The sequence below is a fragment of the Bombus terrestris genome, chromosome 16, assembly GCF_910591885.1.
Source record: "Bombus terrestris chromosome 16, iyBomTerr1.2, whole genome shotgun sequence".
In the NCBI taxonomy this organism is placed as follows: Eukaryota; Metazoa; Arthropoda; class Insecta; order Hymenoptera; family Apidae; genus Bombus; species Bombus terrestris.
The window spans coordinates 3413164-3429425 of NC_063284.1; the positions used below are offsets into that span (position 1 = coordinate 3413164).

The 16262-nt window shown below is 40.6% G+C and overlaps 1 protein-coding gene across 2 annotated transcripts in view; it reads right to left on the reverse strand.

The window, feature by feature from the left end:
• Nucleotides 1-16262, reverse strand: part of LOC100650751 — a 122297-nt gene that overhangs the window by 69128 nt on the left and 36907 nt on the right. The gene's annotated exons all lie outside the window — the stretch shown is intronic.

Consider the following 16262-nt stretch of genomic DNA (forward strand, 5'->3'; position numbering starts at 1 on the left):
ACGACTTAATTAGATTTTTGTTGTCCGACAGAAGCAAAAAGACAGACGCAACCCCTTCTTATTCTTCCTATCCTCCGCTCTCACCCTTAATTATTTTTCGAATTAATCAACTCCCAAAAACCGAAAGCTTAAATAGGAAAACGTTGGGTGGAGTAAATATAGCATCTACTGGATTAATGCTATCGACCAGCGGTTACGAGGTATTCTTTTTGACAAAAAATTATATCGAATTGTTTAAGGGACATTATTATTTGAACCATTGATCTCAAATCAAAAATAAAATTATCACATGACACTATGTAAATAAAATAGAAAAAACTATCCTACTAATTATGATTTTTAAAACATTAGACATAATAACTGGAAGCGTGAGAAAGTCGTATATATTCATCGGTCAGATCAATGGATCGACAGGAGGGTCGAGTTATCACGGAAGGAAGAATGGTTACATACACCCATAAACAAACGGAATCGCGTCAAACCATGCAACCGCAATAACAAGCCGCTACAGTTATCGTCGCGTGTGCACTTGTGCAATTATTACCGCACCAGGGGTTCCCCTGACGATTGTGCTATCAGAACAAGTTCTCCTATGCACATACAGTCGTCAAACATTGCAGCAAATACTTTCCAACTAATCTCTAGTAAATATTTTGCTTCAGCTATAGGCATACACCATCAATTTTGGGAAATTCAAGGGTGTTAGGAGTAAGTGACTAGGATAACAGGTATCTAGCTGTTTCTGATGAACAGGAACACCGTATAATTGATACCTACACACGACCAATTGCATACCAACGAACTTGTGTGCGATTACCTAGTTTGCATCAGAAAAGCCACGTTACTCACAGGTGTTAGTACCATGAAAATCTGCTATACGAACATGGACGAATGATAAGAGGAATTATAATAAGAGCAGAGAAATAATAGATTACGATCAACGAAAGGTAAATCCGCAAATAATATAAAAATGAAGTTCGCTTGTCGATTTAAAAAAGCAGGTTATGTTTAGGAGATTAACTTGTCCGTTTGTTGCCGACCTAAAAATCCTCGTGTACAACAGAAGAGAAAATGAATAGAACGTAACAATTGTGAATAAAAGGGTTAAACAGGGCACTTGTAAATCTCTGTGCAGCGCTATCGGTGGGAAAAAAAGAAACGTAAACGAAGCTAGCACGCCACCTGAGCCCCCGAACGGAAGAGCGACGCTCTTGAAAAATCGTGTTTTCCTAGCATGGCAACTCGAGAGGGTCGAAAATTGATTAAAATCGAGGCAGAAATCGAGCAGTGAGCGATTTTTCAACGTGGACGCGGAACAATGTGTCGCTATTTTGCCTGAAAACCGACCGAAGAATCGACGCGATAAATCTCAGCTGTCGGGGTCCGTGTAAGAGCAAAGGACACGCGCATGCGCAAAGACACGATTCTACGTTTCCACGCAAGAACGTCCCATTAGTGGCAAGCATTATTTCGCCGCACGATCGGCAACCCGCGCAACGCTCGCGATTTTCTGGTCGAGAGTGCATCAATGGATATCGATTTTTTCCTTTATTTTTGCATTTCTATTCGAGCTCGTCCAAAATTTAATCTCTTCCTCTTTCGTATGTCAATCAAGAAAAATTTTTAGATCGCAGCAATGGTATGACGAGTACGCGTTTTTCTTTTTCTTTTTTGTTAATTTTTGGATATTAGCGTCGCGCTACGAATGAAAATTTCATGCGAGGACAGGCATCTACGACACTCACGGCAAATATTTGTTCACGAATATTATGTAGAGTTGGAAGGGACAAATGCGGAGAAAATTATCAACGTGCGCGAGTTATGAAAGATGGTAGACAAGATATGACAGGACCTCTCCTACGCTATACACGCAAAAACATAGCAAACGCAGTCTGATCAACGAATGACCACTCGACTCAATGTTGAAGTAAAAAAAAAAAAAAAAAAAAAAAAAATAGAAACAAAAATTACTTGTATTAATCGTTAAGATGTGGAAGTTTTTTCTTTCCTTTTCTCTTGACCCAATGCACTGGAAATGTTAGAATTCCCTTTGGCGAACGTGGTCTGAGGAAAACGTTATTGCGTCGCGAATTAAGGACACTTAATAATGCCCATCGACGAGCTGACTTTATCGTGATGTGGCCGTAATGGAGCCGCGACTATAATCGCGATTTTATCTCTAAGGACTTTAAAACGATCGCATCTCGACCTTACCGCGACCCCTTTTTGATCGATGGGAACGTGCCTTAATCCTCCATAAATCATGACACCTTTGTTACCCAAAACGCCTGCACACAGCGATCCTCCGATAAGATTTAACAGGATCGATGAAAAAGGCGACTTAACCCTGCCGAGTTCCGCCAATTTTTCAATCTCGCGAGATCTTCGGCGACAAACCACACATCTTAATAACCATCCCTTATTAACTTAAGCTTCGTGACTAGCGACGGGCCCAAGTACGTCGCGAGTAGATAAAAAAATCCCCGACGGATCCAGAAAAATATAGGATTCCTCGTTTCCTCGCTTCTAACATCGTTCAAGGATAATGGAAAATTTTTTCGAAACTCTTTCGGGTAGCGTTCGAACTATCAGGCGATCGTTGAATATTGGATTTTACCTCGTTGTCCTCCTCGCTTTGTATCTCATCAAATATCCTCTCTTCTTCGATTATTTCTTCATAAGAATGATGCGATACGCGAAAAGTACGGGAATTACGTGGAATAATAAAATTAAATACTTCGTGACTATTAGGTTGGCAACTAAGTGGTTGCGGATTTTGCCAATGCCACCTAATGACAAAATCCGCAATCATTTAGTTGCCAACCCAATGTATATCGCAATAGACGATCCTTCGCAGGTAGTCGAATAAGCGTCACCCGAATATGGGTGACGCGCTCAGATCAAAAGCTTTGCTATCACCCGAGTATGGGTGATGCGATTAGATCGGAAACTTTGCTGTCACCCGAATATGGGTGACGCGACAGTCAACACGTTAATAGACAGAGAATAGATCTATATATGCTCATAGATGTTATTATTAAAGTATACATAGATAATGATTATTTAATGACTAATATATACTCTAACAATATCTATCGAAGTATAAGATCAGTTTCGGGTCATATAGACCCGAGGGAGACGGCTGTGTTAATTTGTATTTATGGCTACATACGTGGAGTGCTTCATGCCATCGCTATTTACAACGTGGCGAAGCACGGCGAGGATACGGATTTGAAAATTTCCGAAGGCGCTTCCACCGAGTGGAGAGCAAGCTCGTTCGCACGTGGCCGGAGCAAACCACCAGGAAGGTTAATTACTCGCGGGAGTTCATTTCGGGTGGGCCAGCAGAAAGCGGTAATTGCAAAACACAAACACTTAGGCCATGGCGTTGAACGTGTAAAGGGGGCCAGCAGAAGGGCCGCGTGGTGACCTTCTTCCCGGTAATTACGTCTCTTTTTTACATTTTCTTCCTTCTCTTCTTTCCCTCCTTTCCTTTTTTTCTTTCAATTTCACCGCACACTCTGCCCCGTGTTTTCCTTCCCTTCGATGTACACACAGGGTATAAATAAGATAACCGCACACGATGCACTTTACGCGTCACTTATCCGGTAAAACCCACGTAAAGGCACCGTTTTCTATCGAGAACGCCACTTACTTAATTTTCCCGGAGAAAATATCGCTTTTCGAATCCACACGACTTTAATCGCGCAAGATCGCGACGCCGATAGTCGCGCGACCCCTTTCACTCGCCGCTTACGACGAGCACGGCACACTGTCATCGTATTCTGGCCCCTGGCACATAAGGAGCTCCTCTGCTCATAGGGTGCCTTTAAAGGATCCCCCGATACTCGAGTCAGGATCATAAAACCGCTATGATCGAACCGAGAGGAGATCATTTGATTAGCCTCGATTACCTGATCGTGATTATCTACTAGCCACGGTGAAAACATTTTCCAAATTCCATAGTGGTACAACATTTTTGTTGTAGGGAGCCAACAAGGTAACCACGATCAGTCATCGATCATGATCATAAGAGACAGAAGCGATACGAACGCATTGCACTCGTCTGATTCCTGCACCGATCGATCAGCGATGTACAAAAGTACTGGACTGGCAACTAAGTGACTGCGGATTTTGTCAATGTTACCTATTGACAAGATCCGCAGTCAATTAGTTGCCAATCTACTACATAAGTCCTGCACAGGTAGGACTTTTGTACAAGCTGGATTCTCGCGATTCTTGAAACAAGGTGCTCAATGACTGACGCTATTCCATACTTTATGATCCCTGGCATCCACGTTGCTGCTGCATCTACGATACTCTTTGCCATGGATGCAGCAAAATTAGACCTCACGTTTGCCCCTCTATCTCTTCTCATCTTACGTCGCTAACTAAAGCCAGCGTGCTCACTGTGCATTAACAGGATGCGCCGCACGAAATTCGACTACCAAAATGTGCAAAAAGTGGAGAGTGCAGTACTATGAGGGTCCATACGCGTGGGCTACTATGAACGTACTAGATCTGCTGAAAACATCATCCACGCGAACCCTTCTCACTTTCTCAGCCAGGATACACGAAATTGAGAGAGTATAGATTGAACAACGAGGCCAACCCACCCCTTCTATTCTTATAGTGGTCGATTTAAGGGGTTCCATAAAATTCCCTGGAGAAGATGGAGGACCACGGGAGGAAGGAACAAATAACGGAGCAGGGAATCGTAAGGAATAATATACGATAAATCTGAACCGCGATGTTCCATGGTTATTCAAGGGGTTGAGGTGTGTGTGTGTGTGTATGTGTGAGTGAGCGTGCGCCCGCGCTGGTTCTCTTTACGCGTGTACCCAGGGCAGACGGCGAGTGTCTACGGCCCCGGGGTCTACGGAAGAAGAAAAAAATATAATGGGAAGGCTGTGGGTCACGAAACGGCCGAGCATTAATCCTTTTATCGCGAGGCATAAATGTTTGGAACGGTGACAAACGTTTGCCCAGCCGAGTTTGCGTTTTTAATAAAGCGATATTTTTCTGGGAACGGCTGGCCAGGGAGCTGGTTATTTGCTTTCGAGCGGGTCTAGCGCCACCGCACTTTTTAAACCAACCACGCTGCAAGCCGAGCGATGATTTTTTAAATTTGGTTTTTATAGGGTTTCTTGGATTAGGTTGGTCGGCCACTGCATTTTTCCTACGGCTTGTTAATCGCTCGCCGTGTGTTTTTATTTAATTTCAGTCACGGTGGTCCAAGTGCCACCTAACGAGATTAAGATGCGAGCAATAGCGATTTTTATATCAGTTTCATTTTCAAATAGTTTCTCGGGATTTTTGCAAGATTGCCGGAATTTATTAACTGCTCTTTCGTTTGATTCCGAGTGGCGCACGTGCTGGTAAAATGACTACACGTGCGATTAGAAAGACACCGTCGATTAAAATGACTATAGGTTGCAATAATTAAATATTGCAAAATTTCTTCAAATTTTCTTAAATATCGATTTTGGATGTAATTACTTAATTGTTGGTTAATATATACTCCACATATGGTGGTTTTTTAAATAAGAAATACACAAAATGGTTCATACACCATAAGAATTCTAAAGCTGAACAAGTATCAAAAAGTAGTCAAAAATATTGTACGAGTATAGGTTTCTTATTTAAGTTTCTTATTAACGCTAGAACTACCGAAGCTATTTCTACCAAGGCCAGTGAAAATGACTGGTCTTTAAAAAATACCTAATAATAGAATATTTGTATATTTATTGATTTATTACTTTCTCACAGAAGCAATTCCATGTTATGTGGTACATTTTTGATATTATTGATCCAGCTGGGACCATCATCCCTAAACGAGAGTTTATTTGTAATTATAATTTAAACTAATAAATACAAATAATAATTATAATTTATAAGATTGTCGAACCGGTTATTTTGATTTCTGTGGTATTTCTACATTGCAGGACCCTTTTACATTTTGACAAGTATCAGTCATTTTCACTGGTATTGGTATAAGTAGCCTTGATACAAAATTATTTTCAGCTTGAATTCAGAAAAAACAAAATAAAATTCATTAGGTTATCCTTTTAATTATCGTTGCGAAATTTATTACGTCATTGCGGGAAAAAATATAACATGATTTTTAGTAGGTATTTTATAATAAAATTGTAAAACCAGTCAGTTTGACCGGTGTGTTAATTCTAGTGTTAATGTCTGAACAATTTTTCCCCATTGCGTTAACCGAGTTTCTTTGCCAGATTGTCTCCATTCGCTTGATAATTTCGTATAAAGTTAGTCAGAGAGAGGCGATCCAACCTTACCAGCTCGATAGATAATTCATTTACGTTCGTGTGCATTATTTCTAGCTGCGACAGAAGCGCCCGGATATCGATGTTGTCACGTTCACAGAAGAATACACATAATTGCACCGAATCCTATTTCAGTGTCACTTGGACTCTGCTTAAGACTGATGGCTGTTTATTGATTGATTTATATTGAAATTAGGACGAGCAAAAGTAGTAGACTTATCTAATGCAAATCTCGATTAAAATTAGCGCTGATTTTTATTGAAATACGTCGTTCTATTGTTTAATCGTCGATTTTCCGCGTTAATTAGAACCAAGACGAGTGTAAACGGTAGGCGAGTTAGCACTTTCAAGAAGCATCGATCAGCCTGATTTATCGATGGAGCAAATCGGTTATTCGAGTTGGTAAATGTTTATCGAATAAACGAGCGTGTTCGATTAATTAACACAGAGCCTATTGTTGCTGCTCGCCACGTCCACATGTTGCGCTCACAGGGGAGTGGCCAAAGTTGCCCGGAATAAAACGTTAATTATTACTTGACAATTAGCCGTCAATTAATGCTTACGAAACGGTTAATTTGACGAGACTTGGGCAAACTGTACACCTGTTGTCTGATCCACGTTCACTTTAAATGGCCCAACGACCCGGTCACTGGCTTGGAAATCGTGAAATAGGTGAACCTAATTGGTTCACCAACCTACTGAAAAATTCATCGAAATTGGGCCAAAGCCAAATTCCTCCGCTTCGAAAATGGCTAAATTATACCATAGGGCAGTAACTTCGCAGCTGATCGATGAAATCTACCTACGTTGATCCTTCGCTATGTGCTACCGTGCAATCGAAATATATTAAGTTACTCAGGCAGGCACGACAAATTGCGTTCCATAAAGTTGACAATCGAAAAAATGTTCTAGGTTAGGATTCCTTCGCATATAAGGACATCTATAGAACCGATTTGGAACCAATATACGATAACAGCTCTGAATATAGCACTGTAATTCTGCCAAGTAGCAGTTTTGAAAAATCCCATTGCAAAAATTCTTAATTTCTGGTTCCATGATTCGAACTGTAATTTAATAAAATAATCCAGGGGAATTATCTAGGGTTTGTATAAGTAGAACAAAGTCTCGTTCAGCAAGCAAGAGATCTGTACGTTTGAAACACTTTCCTAACCTAACATATTCCAAGGTATTTCATAGAACGTATTTCTCTCAGCCTAATTTCCATTTCATTTGTTTATTTATCTATTAGAATACACGTATATCTTTGTTACAAAGAACCAAAGCCTCTTTGTTTACGATTAAACAAGAAAGAAATGTTGGTCGAGTTGGTTAGGTTACTAGGTTAGGTCAGAGTTAGGTTAGGTGTAGATTAGATCGGAGTTAGGTTAGAGGTTAGGTGGACGTTAACACCTGAGAAAATGAAAGCTTGCCTTGGAAGAGATTTCTAAGAAGAAACAGTAAGATAGACCGTAATCCTTTTAGCAAAGTATAACGAAGATCAGAACGAAACAAAGGTTGTTAATCTGCGACTCCAGATAAGCGTCTTCTTCGTGATTGTATACAGAACCGCCCGGAATTATTCAAACGGTACTGCTTTTATAGTTTATCTCACTTTTATTATAGAAGCATTTCCAGGTTATTGTTATCGTCGTAATTTATTATTCAAGCAATGAACACTTTGTTTACCGTATCGATTATCGATGCAAATCGTACGTGTCTTTGGTTGGAATTTACGTAAGCCATCGATTTTTGACGTCGTTCGAAATAATTACCGGCGGACCGTGAATATTTATGCATTCATGGGAAATATCATTGTTCGCAAGTGTAGATAATACGCAAAAATATACAAGATATCCAAATTAAGTATTTAGTTAGCTGTATTTACTGTGATCATATTGTTTATAATTATATGAATTATTGTAATTTTAGAATCCAATATTTAACGTTTAGTATATAATGGTGATTATAATTTTCAAATTTAACATTCCAAATTAATATTTGGATAACTGCGTGTTATTTGAGGCTCTCCGTCGTTGTTCGCGAAGGTCTAAATTTGCCTCGATATCCGCGGTCGAATTATAAAGGTGGACGTGTCCCAAGTGATAAATCCCGAAACTCGGGTTCATTGAAATTTTCAAAGGTGTCCTTCCACTCGAGAGGTGGGATTTTTCGCCGCCAATTTTCTCGCGTTGCTGGTAACTCGATCAGTCAGTGGAAAACTTAACTGTCCATTAGAGTGAGATCGTTGCTTATGGTTCGTTTAGTCGTCGTCCAACTTCGTCGAATTTGATTCTTCAGATTGTTCTGGTCGATCGATTAACGCGCCGCAAGAAACTTTCTCCTCTTTTTTTTTTCTTCTTCCTCTTCTCGACGAGTTGAACGAAGACCCGGCCGGTTTGCTCGACAAGGCTACGCTTTTCGACGGCAACTTTTCCGCTTAAAATAACTCGCCTTAACTCAATTATTTCTCATTAAGTCCGCCGGCGCTGGGGCCACTTCTTTTTGTCCTCGCTAACTTTTCGCTGGGCCGCACAATGCTCTGCCGGTGGGAGCAAAGGGACGAGGTCGCCCTGTAACCCTCGCCCCCACCATCGCCAGAGGCGAGCTAGACGAATGCAGGGCTTGCAAGTGTGTCATTCGATTAATTTTTACGTAGACCTGTTTTTTTTTCTTCTCTCTGTCATCATTGAGCTGGCAGGATGCCTCTGAGCTAAGGCTGGCGAAAGGACGTAGGAAACGGTAATTCGTGATAATTGAGGAACAAACTGTGATCTACTACGGACCTAATTTACTTTCAGTTACCTAGCCATAAATTACAATGTCTTGGATTAACGCTAGCCACTCGTGAGTTTCTCGACACTTTGACCGGTTTGCAGCAACAGCATGTAAAGTTGATCGAAATGCTACTGGTAGCTTGTTCGTTTCAGCTTATTAGCCCAGAAATTCAACTCGATTACATGGGTTACGATATACAATACACATACGTTGCACACATATGTATACGTCATCTTAATCAAAATAGCTGGCTATTTCGAATAATATCGTTCTTCATTTTCCCTTCGAATAGAAATTCAGTCAAACCTAAGACAGTTGCTTCTTTCGCCGAGTTATTTCTTTCCAAGTAAAAGCATTGAATTAATAAAAAATAGCTCTATCTCGAGTAATTAAAATTTCATTAAAATCAGCAAGTTGATTTTGTATTGGAAATAAAAATACGAGCCGATGCTGGGTAGCGAAGGGGTTGAAAAATGCAGAGCCCCTAAAGTTGCCTAATATTCCCTGGCGATGCCAGGGTACCTATACGCCCCCTTGAGGCTACACGAAAAATCATAGCCGCTCGAATAAAGATTCCAGACATCCTGTTTATCGTGGCCAGTCACGTAGACACGAATTCGTAGTGTGTCGCGTTTTGATAGCATTCGCATACACATACCGTTAGCATAACGTACGCGTATACACGATACGTGTAACGTGGAGGGTATTTAAACGCATATGGCTGGCCGCCGGCATAAATATGGAGTTCTGTTGCCGGCTGGAATGCGCAACATACGGCCCTGCCGCCCGCCAGGATAATGAGCACGCGATCGTTACGCTATCGATGCACCACACGTTCTACCAGCTGCCCTCCCTCATCGTTTTGCGAAAAGTATCTTCGCCGTTTGTCACTATTCGCCACCCTACACAGCCCCAGCCAGATCTTGTTGCAATTTGCTGGCGGTAATTAAAGGGGAGCAGTGGTGCTGCCACCTCGAACGACAGTTCGAAGCCTTTGCACAGTCTTTGCACTTGAGCTATTTTCAACTGGACAACTGGAGAATTTGATGTTTTGATGTTTGCAATGGTCAGGCTTCGAGGTCGATGCGAATGTTGGAATTTGTGGAGATCTAAGAGATAAGGATAAGTTACGTTGGTTTTCTCGAGTCTCCGATGTCCGAGACGGCATTCGATAGTTTTTGCACGTTGGAATATCAGATTTCGTGCGCGACGATAAGTTAGAAATGCTGGAGCGGTTTACAAATTACTTTTCAGCTAACAGTCGCATATTTTGGCTCTACTTGGGTTTCTCACGTTAGAACTGGTCTCTCGTGTACAGTTTCAAATATTACACTTTGTGGGCTATCTCTGGATAGACAATTGAGTAACTTGATACTTCTTCGAACTGCTAGTGCTCTTTTTTCTTTTCGGCTTCTGATGTCGGATAATGAGTCAGATACGAAGTTTCCACTTTAACTGATACGATACCGTTATGGAAAAGACGAGTCGCTAAAAGTAATTTTACTTTTGGCTTGATCAAATTTTAGTTCAAACGAAGGTAAAGAATAGAGCTATTCGCTAATTTTAGACCTGTGATATTGGCTTCCTAAATCAAATCAGGTTACTGCACCACTTCAACCCAGGTTACCTCGATTCACACGCCTTCAAACCAACTACATATTTTCACTCAGGAATCATAACTCGTTCCTGAGTCGTACATTGTGCAATCTTGATCCGTACGGTCTTGATTTCTACAATCACGAACTTCCACTCGTTCGATTAATCCGCGCGTGGTTTTCTTTCGTAACAATTGTAAAAAAAATCTGAAGATTTTCTAAAAAGATTATTTAAAGGAAATGCTTGATGACTGGAAACGACATTAGTATGAGAAATTTGTTGCAGCTTTATCCGCAAGCCGGTCGTTCGGCAGAAGGAAATAGGAAAAATTCAGTGGATCAGGTTCACTCGGGGAAAACACAGAGTATTATTTCTAAAACGAGTTTCCTAATTCCAGTAACACTTCGATCGAATTATTCCCCGTGAGTTCACGAATTCAATAACGTTTTACGTTCGTGGCTGGCCGATAGCGTACTTTCTCGATAAAATATTTGTACGAATATCAGCAGATCGCTGGATATACCGGTGTAGCGACCATATTTTCCTCGCCGTAGATGGCTGGAATTTCTAACCTTCGACGAAGTTTGCTCAGAGCGATGTACGATAAGCAGACCTTCGCAACGCTAATAACCAGCGAAAGAAATTTAAACAGGCGGAGAAAATTTAAGAAAAAAGAGAAAAAATTAGGCTTCGTGACATTTGCCATGCCAAGGTACCTGAAGATTTACGTTCGCTCGAACCTGATATCTCCCGGCACGTATATCCAATATATTGGGTTGGCAACTAAGTGATTGCGGATTTTTGCATTAGGTGGTAGTGCCAAAATCCGCAATCACTTAGTTGCCAACACAATAATTGTCACACGTAGCCTGTTCGTTTTACATAAACTAAAATGTATTTTAATTTCAATTTTACGAGACACGACAGAAGAAAGAACAAGACTATGCCTATTGGTTTGTTTTAATCAAATTCAGCTACAGTCAGCTTCAAAGTAACAGCGTTCCAAATTGACACACAGTCGCTGGGTAAAGCTATTGCTCAAAACTATTCGGCAGATTATCTTCCGTAATACTGTTGAGAATTTCCATCGTTTTCCCTTTTACGCTTTTCATCGACCAAAGAACGTGTAATGGCGCGGTTGAAAAGCACGTGCACGGAACACGCAACATTCACCGTAAGCCTCGGCCAATCATTGAAAAGACTGTGTGTCGCAGATATTTTCGGTTTAACAGGAAGCTTGATGTTTATTCGTTGTTCATTTTTGCTGTCCTACATATCTCCACCGACCGAAGAAATATGTATAATTGAACATGCATCCAATTGCACCGAGTGCAGCGATCGAGCTGACTTTTGCAACATTGTTGGTAGACGAAACATCTTTCATAACCGTCCGTTTACATTTCCCCTCTCATTCCTCATTCTCCAGCTGTAAGTCCAATCTTCGTATTTTGTAACTGCCTGCTCTAGCCGTCTAACATTGCGGCTCATAGTAGCTGACTCTACCGAGGCTACCGAAGTGAAAAGTAGCAAATTGCGATCATAAGCCAACGTTTTAACATACTTCGTTCGAGTCTGATAACCCGATGTATTAGACAAAATAGATAAAATGCTGACTATCGAGGTGAACAAAGGAAGAGTGAAATTATAAACCGGTGACTGGGCCGCGAATTAGGCTGATATTCAGGTTGACTGGACAGGTGGCTAAGAGCATTGGACGCGAGGGAATCGACATTCTGTTCATAACAGCCAGCGAGTCTAAATAGAGACAAGAGGCCACGATTCTACGAGCACTTTAAGGATCCTTTTACTGCGGCGCAATATTTTATACGTCTATTGCCCGTATATGGGCGCTGGTCGATTGAAAAAAGTTCCGTCTCGCTCCTTCATCCGAGTTCCACTCGGTCTGTAACCCGGGCTGCTTTTATTTCCTACCCTCGTTTAGGCTTGCATCTCGCCGAGCCCGCATTTCGTACAATTACCCGGAACGTCCATTCGTTCCATTTGAAAGATTGGAATTTTTGGAAAACTCGGTAACTACGGTAACGCCAACCGGATGTGGATCGATGGTAACCGCCTGTGTTTGGAATCAAAAAAAATTTTCTCCGCATAATTCGCCTGAGATGAGTGGCCCCCTGGGCCAACTTCCTAACGGCCGGCGAACTTTCGACCCGATAAAATTACCGATCGGAATCGGCAAATCCACGGCCGTCAAAGCTTTCTACCCCGGCCGACGAAGAATCAAATTAAATTATGCAATTTTTATCGATATTGATAGAACCGCGATAGGAGATTCAAATTAAATTCAAGTTAAAACTACGTAGCTGAGTTCTGGTTAAAATTGAATTTCGTTTATGCTGTCGAGTTAAATTAGGTTAAAATTAATTAGACCAAGACTCGTAATAGAGGCAGATTTAAGTACTTGGCTACTTAGGTAGACTTAGGTTAAGTTCTATTTAGAGCTAGGTTTCGTATAAATTATGATATACCGTTGAACTAGGTTAGGATTAGGTTTCCAGTAGATTTGAGCGAATAGCGAGATTTAAGTTAGACAACGATAGATATAGATTTAGGTTAGGTTCGGTTACTCGGATTAGTTTTTCATTAGGTTTCGTATAAGTTACGTGTAGATTACGGTATTAAGTTCAATTAGGTTAGGTCTAGGTTTATAGTACGTCGGAGAAAATATCGAGATTGAAGGTAGACGATGACAAATTTAAGAACTCAGGCATTTTAGACAGATTTAGGTTAGGTTCAGTTACTCGGATTAGGTTTTGATTGGGTTTCGTTTACACTAAATTCATATTAGACCAATAGGTTAATTTCAGATTTCGATAGTTCTCGATTTAGGTTAGGTTTGAATTGAAACTGGATTCGATAGCAGATTGGTCCACATTGAGTTAGGTTCGGTTTGAGTTCATGACAGATTTCAGATAGGATTACACGAAACCTAATTGAGGCTAGTTAACTGTACATTAAAATGGCAAATTCAGGTGAGAATTATATCAAGTTCGTCGTTCAATCTACGTCGTATCTACCATTCAGCTTTTATTAAAAGCTGAAATAAAATTGAAAGGATAAACTACTCATAAAACAATCACGTCGACTTTCAATTGGTATTGTGATATTAATAATCAATTTCCAATAATCTTCTGCAAATCGAATGATCGACACAACAAACGAATCGAGGATTTCTGCAAACACGTAAAAATACTCGTGTTGCAGGACAGTGGTCAAACAATACCTATCGTGTGAACAAACACGATCGTCCAAACATCGATGCCGCCCCTGTGGAAACTATAATATCGTTTCAATCCTGATTCCAAGTAAACCCAATTAGCTAATACGCTCGTAACAGTAATCCTATTCAAAGGAGCGTGTCTGACATATGGCCTTGAAGAAATAGTTCAGAATGATTTCGCTATGTATAACAGCTGAAACAATTCTAACGAGAAATAATCCATAAAAAGAACTATATTCATCTTATGATGGAATTGGAAAATAGATTTTTTGATACAGTTTAAATTGGACATTAGGAAGCTCGTAAGAATATTTTTGAAAATATTCTACAAATTTTCGTTCGCCCTTATTTCTAACGAATCAGCAAAAACTTACATAGTCAAGAATTTGTCTTCCATATTGATCCAAAATATAATATTTTTTGACGAAAAAGGTCTGGTTTTATTTTATTTGAAAATGTTTTAAAGGGTACAGCGCATTTTATTTCACAAAGACAGAGCTGGCTGCCAAATTAATCGCAGCATTGTTCAAGGATTCTCGTCAGTTTCGTGACGCATCTTCTGAAACCACGTGTCAAACAGTCTATGCGATTCCGATAACTGGCTCGTATTTCTTACTAAGTAACTTCCCTCTATCTGGAGAGAAGCTCTTTTTTCCTTCGATACACATAATTCTGAGAGTTATTCAAGTCGATCTTTCTCCACCCTCTAATAAAAGCTTCACCCTCGGAGAACACAGTCCAATAGGAAGCTACTCTAATTCGATATATTGAAAGGAAGCTGTCAGGTGGAAAACAAAAATAATTCCTGACAGAGGGTTGCAGCGTTCAACTACGAAGAAAGTCTGTACTCAGCCAATCGGTTAACCGAGGAAGAGGAATTAATTGACGACCCAAGTCTTAACCTCTAAAATCTTTCGATTTCTTTATTAATAAAATTCTTACTTTTATCGCATCGTATCGTTTCTATTCAACAACTACACTCGATTGGCAAATTTTAAAACCAAATTTCAAAAACCATAATATTAGGCGTGCAGCTAGCTACAGAAGATTCAAACGTGCTGCATAAAATTAGAATGTATCGACAAGTTGGCATACTCGTGGCACTTCTAATTACCTGAACGTTTTTACCTTCTTATTTCTCAGACGAGCGGAGAAAACATTGGATAATTGTACAAAAATCGGGACCCAAGTGTTGCAATTATGCAGATGCAGAAACGATTCTATCGCTCGACACCGAGATCTTAGGCGCGTCGATCGCGTAGAAAAGGGGAACGAAACTGAGAGAAAATCAAAATTCTCAATTTTCCATTCGAGGTTAATGAAACGTTTACCAACACGTTTGTCACATTTTTCTGATTAAAATGACACCAAACACGCTATAACTTGGTCCAATTTGCTTAGGAAATGAACGGCGAGTGTATGTAAATATGATTCAAATTATACCGTGTTTGGTGTCATGTTAGTTACAAATATTTCAGAAATACATTGATGAAAGAGTAATTTAAAAAAAAAAATTAAAAATAAAAGAAATTCGCTTTCGAATTGTACGTACCTATTGGGTTGGCAACTAAGTGATTGCGGATTTTGTCAATACCACCTAATGACAAAGTCCGCAATCACTTAGTTGCCAACCCAACAGATACACCGTCCCAGCAACATCTGACGTTAAATTGTGTCACGCTACTTAAACGAGCATCACGGTGCGTCTAGGGAATAAACCTCGGCCGTAGTGGGGATGACGATCGTGCAATTATGCAGAGAATACTTTCGTGCAATTATTAGCGAGTGTTTCCTGTATTCAGAAAACCCATGAACAACCAGCAACATTGTGTGTAGCAATCTTCGTGAAGCTACAAAGTCTAAAATCAGAATGCGTTCTTGCCAGACTATAGATGTTTCGATCGACCAAGCTAGCAGTTAGAATCCAGTCCTAACCATCGTCAGATTGCCCAAGATACCCTGTGGAACGAGCCTCGGGCCCGGATGTGCAGGAGTATGTACCGAAATCAAGGCAGGAGCATCGCAATCATTCGAACGACGCGAAGAATAACCGGTAAAAGTGATTTTTTGGTGCACGGCGAACACTGGGAATCGCGCGGCCTGTTGGGCGTGGATGGAAAGAGGAGAAACGAACGCATCGACGGGCTCCGGTAATTACTCAGGACGGAAGACAAACGAGCGCGGATTTCAATAACGACAGATGCACGGCGGGCGAACTAAGCGGATGATGATCGATAGTTGGGAAATCAACGAGGCGAGAAGCGGGATTCTCGATTTCTATGTCTCGACGTAGGAAATTGAATTTTTCTACGTGTACGCGGAGGCACAGATTCCCAAGGAGTCGTACGTTCCAGCTACATTAA